The 8,912-nt window shown below is 46.9% G+C and overlaps 1 long non-coding RNA gene across 2 annotated transcripts; it reads right to left on the bottom strand.

Moving 5' to 3' along the window:
* Positions 1 to 5,230: 5,230 nt before the first annotated feature.
* Positions 5,231 to 6,447, bottom strand: LOC116068267. 2 transcript variants are annotated; one of them, XR_004109519.1, is made up of 3 exons: positions 6,223 to 6,447; positions 5,980 to 6,078; positions 5,231 to 5,271 (listed from the first exon to the last, which is right to left on the bottom strand). It is a non-coding gene; the product is annotated as an uncharacterized LOC116068267 (long non-coding RNA). The 2 variants fall into 2 exon arrangements; XR_004109518.1 differs by having other exon boundaries at positions 6,251 to 6,447.
* Between the last annotated feature and the right edge of the window lie 2,465 nt (positions 6,448 to 8,912).

Genomic DNA, 8,912 nt, shown 5'->3' with positions numbered 1-8,912 from the left:
CCTCTTCCTCCTCCTCCTCTTCCTCCTCCTCTTTCTCCTCCTTCTCCTTCTCCTTTTCTCCTTTTCTCCTTTTCTCCTTTTCTCCTTCTCCTCCTCCTCCTCCTTCTTCTTCTTCTTCTCCTTCTTCTTCTTCTTCTTTGCAGATCAGGGTGTGTTTCAATCTCAGAGATAGATATGGTCATTTGACCCAGACTCGTTCAGTCTAAGCTCTGCATTCCTTTGGTCACAGCAAGTGTTTCTGAGATGTTGCTCAAGGGGACAGTACAAGTTGGTCCCTGAACATCTGATGAATCTAGATGGCTGATTGTTCTCTCTTTTGCAACCACTGGCTATAGACAAAGCAAGCCAGGTGTGGTGACCTACTCTGGAGAAGCAGAGACAGGACTCTCTGTAATTCCAGGTGAGACCAGTCTACATGGGGAGACCCTGCATCTCAACAAAACAAAAAAGGTAAGACTGTCCCAGGATTTCAGGGAGCTACCACATTGCAACACTGTTAAAAACAAAGTTGAGAGGGCTGGAGAGATGGCTCAGCGGGTAAGAGCACTGACTGCTCTTCCAAAGGTCCTGAGTTCAAATCCCAACAACCACACGGTGGCTCACAGCATCTGTAATGAGATCTGATGCCCTCTTCTGGTGTGTCTGAAGACAGCTACAGTGTAGTTACATATAATAGTAAAAACAAATCTTTAGGCCGGAGTGAGCGGGGCTGACCGGAGTGAGCAACCTTCATTCCCAGCAACCACATGATGGCTCACAACCATCAGTACAGCTATAATGTACTCATATACATAAAATAAATAACTAAATATCAAAAAACAAAAAACAAAGTCAAGAAATGGTCAAGCCTTGGCTGCCTACTTTGAACACCCTTGAGCTACTCTGTCCCAGGAGCTAGCACACTCTCTTCTGCTTAAATCAGATCCAACTCTATTCCTTTGCTCCCAACAAAAAGATGCCCAGTGGGTGCAATAGGGGAGAGGGGAAGAGAGAGAGAGAGAGAGAAAGAGAGAGAGAGAGAGAAAAAGAGAGAGAGAGAGAGAGAGAGAGAGATGTGTATGTGAGCAAACATAGCTGAATCCAAGAACACTGTCTCCCCCCCACACCACCACAATGCCTGAGAAAAGCCCCTTCTTCTAACAGGTCTAGCAAGGCAGCAGAGGAGACTCCGCCCTCAGATCACACAAGTGAAGCTGAGAGAAAATTCGAATTAAATACACCACATTGATCAAGAGAGAAGGGGAACGAGGGGAAGGTGTGAAGGTGTCAATTTGTGTTTAAAGAGCAGGAAACCCACATAAGGTAGGGGTTGTTGTCAACACCAGCCTTCTTGTTTCAGTCTGTGCCAAGAGCCACTTTGGTGTATGTATGAATTTCCTAGCTGAACAGTCTCCAGAGAGATGGAGAAGCCCAGGATAGCCCATTAGGGAGCAGAAAAAGATGTCAGAACTGTGTTCATGGCAATCTCCGTGAGATGGCATTTTATGGTCTCCCAGCTTAGACAGGAACTCACTCCGCATTAGTCACCTTTCCCTGCTTCGACAAAATGCCTGGCAAAGCAACAGAAGGAAGGCAGGCAGGCAGGCTTGAGAGGGCACAGTCCCTCATGGTAGCAAAGGCAATGGTGGCCGGAGCCTGACAGTTGGTCACACTGCTTCCACAGTCAGGAAACAGAGTAGACAGGAAGTGAAGCTGGCTATAAAAGATCAAGATCTGTCCCCAGTAATGCACTTCCCCCAGCAAGGTTCAGCCTTGCCATGGTCCCACAGTCTTCCAAAAACAGCGCCATCATCTGGAGACCAGGTGCTCAAACACATGAGCTTATGGAGGAACTCTGCCAATCTGACTCTGCACTCTGGCGCCCCCTATTGGCTCTGCACTCCTGTGCCTTCTAATGGCTCTGCATTCTGGCGCCCCCTATTGACTCTACACTTGGAATAGCACCACTTGGCTGGTATAGATAGAAGCAGGAAACCCAAGAGTGGATGTGAATGCCACACTATGGGGATAGTGAGGCGATCTCCTTTTCATCCTCACTCCAGGACGTAGGTTTTACTCTGCCATCCCTCTAAGATCCCCGCCTCATTTATCCCAAAGCAAGAAGTGTGCCTGTGAAATCGACACTGTACCCCAGCAGCGCGACCAGATAGTTATTCCTTGCTTGCTCTTCACTTGGTGGTACGGCTTTCTAATTACACCCCTCCTTTGTCTCCTCCTGGGCTAGCTTATCTCCCAACAGAAGTCATGTTGCCAAGGAAAACAGTGTGCTCGGAGACTGGAAACTCCCAGCAACAGCCAATCGGCTGCAGTTTCTCCTTACCCCGGAGTGCTTACGTTCTTTGTTCCTGGTGATAGGGAGACGGTATCTCCCTTCTGCAGACGGAACTGTTGCCAGATCTGGTATTACTATCTATTCTGCTTACTCCTCACGCGGGAGACAGTGAGATAGGCCACTGAGCCATGGTTCAATATACCTCCAGCCAAGTGAGACAGGCAGCCAGGCAGATAGACCTACAGACAGACCGACCGACCGACAGACAGACAGACAGACACAGAGATACAGAGATACAGAAGGACAGACTCATTTACACCCTGTGTTCCCACAGATCTCAGATTCTGACAATGTTTGCTCTTGGACCAGACAGCCTGATTCAAATCATAGCTGGGATATCTAACGTCTGTGTGACCTTGGGAGAGTCACCATAACTGGATGAAAACTGGGGTTTCCGCACCTGGGCAGTATGGGTGGCGAATGCCTCATTAACGCTCTCTCCGTGAGGATGAAAATATTCTTGCACATGACCTCACAGCTGAATCACTTACGGAGCTTTAAAAACTCCCCAAGTCCAGAGATTCCAATCTCAGAAGTGGCAAGTGTCCTCTGAGCATCAAGAATGGCTTGAGAGCCGGGCAGTGGTGGCACTCGCCTTTAATCCCAGCACTTGGGAGGCAGAGGCAGGCGGATTTCTGAGTTCGAGGCCAGCCTGATCTACAGAGTGAGTTCCAGGAGAGCCAGGGCTATAAAGAGAAACCCTGTCTCGAAACAAACAAACAAACAAAAAGAATGGCTTGACCCGCTCAGGGGAGTCTACTGCACAGTGAGGTTTGCAAACCATTTCGTACTAAGGAGACTCTCAGAATGAGCAACAGCTGGCACATAGTAACCATAATGTAAGCGTTTGCTACTTACACTCTCAATGCCTTGAGAACATCTCAGCATATTGAAAATGCAAAACCCAGACCTACTAGGTGCCACTATATGTGGTGGCAGAGCCAAGACTTCTTCCAAGGGAGTTCCCAGAGCATCTACTGAACACGCCAACCCGCCTTCTCCAGGGCGTACAGGTTGGCCAACTGCAGACCAAGTTCAGGCCCCACAGCTTAGTACTTTCAACTTCTTGAAGCTTTGGTTGGTGAAATAATATAAGCCTGTTTCTCCCAAACATTTAATTCCAACAGGGTTTTAGTATTTGGCAAGAAAGAAGCCAAATTCAATTAAGCCATAAAGAGGCACGCTGAGAGCTTGGCAGCTGGAGTAGCGGGAAGGGGGCCAAAGGGACAAAGCCAGCCATGTCTCAGACCCCGCCATGGAGATGCTCAACAGGAAGTGATTAAAAATGGGAAGGGACCTCCAGGACCCAATTGCCATCTACCAGACAGATACACAAGAGTTGACAGGGACACCAAGGGAAAAGACATATAAATGACCTTTCTCCTTTCAACTCTGCTGACGGAAGCAAACCCACTCCTTCTTATGCTACATGGGCGTTGACTCAGGGAGTATTTTATTATCAAGCTACTGTTTTGTCCCAACCAAAATGACTGGTCATATACATACACATACATACACACACACACAAACACACACACACACACACACACACACACACACATATATATGCCAATGTAGAAATGAGCAAGAAAACATCGATTCTGCGAAGCCAGTCACTATGTAAACTAGTATAAGCCATTTCAGAAAACATCATGGATGCTCCTCAAGAAATTAAAAATTATCATGTATATGAAATCCAAACTCTAAGACCAGAAAAAGGACAGTGGTGGGAGCCAGAAGGTAGAAAAGGAGACACAGGCAGATTAAACACGGTTTAATCTCACTGGCATAAACTGACAGGGAGGCCAACACACAAGCATACAGGCACATGCTGGGCCTCATACGCACAGGCACACACACACACACACAAGCTGTAAAGGGGAAGGCACCCACCTCCTACCTCAGGACCATATTATATAGAACCCAGACAACAGTGGAATTGGGGCAGAAATGGCTATCTAACAAATTCATCACTCACTGCTCTGTGGCTCCCTGGCCATCTGGTGCTAGCCTTCAGGGTTCCACTATGGTTCTCCAGACATCTGTGCCCGCCATGTTTTAGCAGACTCTGTGCATATTCTGATTGGTGCCATGTTGTCTAGGCATAAACTGATCTTTTGCTTCCACCAGTCACATTGCCCGAGACATATCCAAATGAAACACCATCTTGTATGTCAAAGCCACGTCTGCAGCTTCATGCTTATATTGCAGTGTGGTTTGGCAGTAGCCAAGATATGGCATCAATCTTTGTCCATCAATAGACAAATAGTTCAAGAAGAGGTGATCAATATACATGATGGAATATGACCTGTCTATAAAGGTTGGAATCCTGTCATGTCAGGAACATGCATGAGCCAGGCATGGAAAGATAAAACCTGCTTAATCCTGATAAACTATGGAACCTAGAAATACCACCAGAGAAGCTCAAAGAAGAACAGTGGTTATCAGCAGCTGGGATGTGAGCAGAGAGTGGAGGCAGGAGAAAATACTGATTAATAAACACAAAACGCGCAAATGGGAGAAACAAGCCCTGGTGCTCTGTTGCACACAGCGGTAGTTAACTATGAGATACCTGTGTGAGATTACATCTCCAACCCCAGCACCCAGGAAGTAGAGACAGGAGGATCAAAAACTCAAGACCATTCATAGCTACATAGGAAGTTTAAGGCTAGCTTGGGCTATCTGAGATGCTGCTTCAAATTTTTAAAAAAAGGACCAAGGAGATAGCTCAGTCAGTTGGGAACGTGTTTTCTCCACCAGCAGGAGCTCCCCCCCCTCCACCTGCGCTCCAGAACCCACAGTTTCAAAACAAACAAAAACCACTTGGCATGGAGGTACCTGTTTATAATCCCAGGACTGGGGAGGTGAGCACAAGGATTCTTGTGGCTTGCTGGCCAGCCGGTCCAGCCTTCTTGGTGAGTTTCAGGCCAGTGAGACACCTGCCTCAGGAAAGAAAGAAAGAAAAGTGGGCGGAGGGACTAGAACAATGTGGTTAAGAATGCTTGATGCTCTTGAAGAGGACCAGAGTTCAGACCTCAGAACTCACTTCAGGAGGCTCACAAGCACCTGTGACTTCTGCTCTCTGGCCTCTATAGGTGTGGCTAGCCACATGCCTGTAACTGCCCTACTGTGGGAACATGGGAAGGTCATAGTGAGGAGGAGGGATTTCTGGTCGTAAACCTGGCTCCAGCCTCAGTGAGAGACTCTGGTGTAAGGAAACAGGTGGAAAGTGACAGAGTAGGACATCCCCTCCCCCAGTGCCTTCCACATATACATTCATGGACATACATGGGCATACATGGACACACAGACACACTTTGGGCACACATTGACACACATGAACACATATGGACACACAGAGACATACATGTACACATATGGGTACACACAGACACTCATGGACACACACGAACACACATGGGCACACTAGGACACACATGGACATACACAGTAGTAAGTGAGGCATGGTTGCATGGGTGCCAGGAACCAGACTTGGGCCCTCTGCAAGAGTAATACATGGTCCTAACTACGGACCTATCTCCACACTCTAGTAAAATAACAGAAAGTACCACTAATGAGATACACGCTCCAGAGACACTGTCCATTCAACACACAACAACAGCTTCCTGAAAACATGGGGGACTCACGTAAGGATGAGATTCATCGCAGCCTGGGTGATGAATGGTTCTGTGTCCATAAAATCAATGATGCAGATGAATAAGTCATGAGACAGAAAGCTGCTCACACTATAGTAAGTGGGGGGAAAAAAGGTTTCAACATGGGTCGCACATCACAATTACCCCTTCCCCCCTTAAGATAACTAGTGCACAATTACGTCAGAGTGGGAAGGGGACTACATGGCCAAGAAGAGGACCTTGAAAATGGCCTACCAGAAACATGAGGAATGGTCACGCTCACCACTGAGTCACTCACGAGCTCCATTTCATTTTCTTTACCATCAATGACATCATCTGAGAACAGTTGACTCATCTGATCCAGTCATCAAAGCCAGAAGGAAGATCTGTGCTGAATTCTCCACCTCCTCCCCAAGCCCCTCCCCCTCTGTCGAGTTCCTGGGACCCAACGCTGAGCAGGAGACACTTGATAGATCCGGTCCGAAGGCTCTGTCTCACTGGGAAGGCAAAACTGTTTGTTTCTTTATCAACACATCTAGACAGGCAGACAGACAGACAGAGGTTTTTTTCCAAGACAGGGTTTCTCTATGAAGCCCTGGCCATCCTGGAACCCCCTCTATAGACCAGGCTGGTCTCAAATTCAGAGATCTGCCTGCCTCATTCTCCTGTGTGCTGGGATTAAAGGTATGTGCTGCCGCCACCACCACCACTGCCACCACCTGGTTCCTTACCTATAATTTTCAGTGTGCACATGTATATATGAGTTCTCTCTCTCTCTCTCTCTCTCTCTCTCTCTCTCTCTCTCTCTCTCTCTCTCTCTTTCTGTCACACACACACACACACACTAAATAGCAAAGAAAAGACATAAACAATGATTATTGCCACCACCATCATCACCACTTCCACCAACACTAATGGGGTTTTTGGTTGTTCCTTCTGTTCCCCAGAAAGCCTCAAGGCCGCAGGACACCTAATGGTTTCTAATGAAACCACTAGTTAAAACTCAAAGAGATGCTCTCCTTCAGTGAGGCCTCCCAAGGCTGCCTTCCTCCAGCTCTCTGTGTTCCCACTGCCAGAAGAGCTTGTTGACACCCGTGTAGACTTCCAGAATAGCCTGCCCACTGCTCCAGCAGCACCTGGGAGACTTCTCCAGAGAGAAGTCATTAATGGGTATCTAGAGTGGTCCTCTACCTTCATTTCCTCCCTGCCCCAGTCCTGGGAACTGTGGGCGTTATCTTTGAACATCACAGGTGGCTAATGCCAGAGAAGGCTGCCAGGCTGTGGCTATAGAAAAGCAGAATGAAGCCAAGTAGCATACTCAGAAAGCCATCTGCAATCTGGGCATTAGCACCAAGCTCTTAAGCCCAGCATTTCCAAACCAAAGACAAATCACCCTGGAATCGAAATCCCTATGAAGCTATTCAGGCAAAAAGTACCAATGATTTTAAATCATTCTAGATCCTGTCGTGAGTTAGCATATAATTGACTATATAGTAAATACATTTTGCTTCGTGATGAGCTATGTAGAGAAAAGTATGTGTATGAGTCTATAATACATAAAATCATACAGATTGTTAAGCCATATAATGGGTGGGTACAGATAAAAGCCAGATAATGTATAGGTGTCCTTCATGTGTTGTTTTGTGATATACAGCTGAGCTCTGATATTTCATCCCACCTTGTAGGCTAAAGGAGGAGAGGCAAATAAATTCTCATCACAGGGGTGCAAATGAATGCTCGCCCGAGGGTGTAAACAGACTTTTGAACCACCAGAGCACTGCTCAGCTGCTCTCCGGATAAAGGCTGGGTTCCTTATAGGGGATCCGAGGAGGAAGGAGGTGAGGAGTCGTGTTTGGTTCTGGGAGAACCATTTTTAGAAGGCTTTGAATTAAGCAAAAGGGGAGAAATTGCCAGTCTGGAAAAGCTTCCACTGAGAGCAGACATGGAGTCTCTTAGAGAATACTTCTAAGGCTGGGAGGTATCTCAACAGCACTTACCGCTCTGGAAGGTGGTTCCCAACACCTGTGTCAGGCAATGTGCAGCTACCTGTAACCCCAGCTCTAGGGCATTGGATGCCCTCTTCTAGACCCTGCAGGCACACAAACATACACTTGTGCACACAAACTTTTACAAACACACATACGCACACACACATATACATACACACATATACACACATACACATATACACATACATATACACACACATAGACCTATACACATAAACGCATACACACACATACATACAATACACACATACATACACACACACACAGAGGAAAGAAGACAAAGAAACAAATGAAGAAACACCATAGCTCCTGTGTCTATAGATATTCCACCGGAAACACGCCCAGTCTTGTCTCATGCCAGAAGCTAAGCAGCATCAGGCCAGGTTAGTACTTGGATGGGAGACTATGTCTGTATGACTAGGTACAAAGGAGTCTCCTCTCTCCGGAACAAAATAGGACTCTGAAGGGAGGAGAGGGGTTCAAAGACACAGGAAGCTGATTAACACAGTCCTACAGCATAGAGGTAGGACAAGGTTTCTGCTTCAGGATGCCCAATGAGCATGACATATGAACTCTGACATACATGCAGTATAAAATTAAGAACGTATACTTTCCAAATATGTTCATGTATTTACCACCGGGCTTCTGGTGGATGGCTGGATTCTAAGACAACCAGATAAGCTTAGTAAAATACTTAACAAATAGGAGTCCCCAAAGAATTCCTCAGGGACCCCACCCCTGGCCCCAACCACCTGAGGATGGCCTGGTTGAAAATTGGGAATCTTGGAAGAGATCTTACACAGTGGTAAAAAATCATTGCAGGCACACTGGAGAGTCCCATACACCTGGGTCACAAGGGAGGAACGTGACAGAACCAAGCAACTACCAAAGTTCCGTATCCAGAACCACAAAAGCATTGGTGAACAAAACAGACAT

The sequence above is a fragment of the Mastomys coucha genome, unplaced genomic scaffold, assembly GCF_008632895.1.
Source record: "Mastomys coucha isolate ucsf_1 unplaced genomic scaffold, UCSF_Mcou_1 pScaffold22, whole genome shotgun sequence".
NCBI classification, from domain to species: domain Eukaryota; kingdom Metazoa; phylum Chordata; class Mammalia; order Rodentia; family Muridae; genus Mastomys; species Mastomys coucha.
This window is presented reverse-complemented; position numbering and strand designations above follow the sequence as displayed.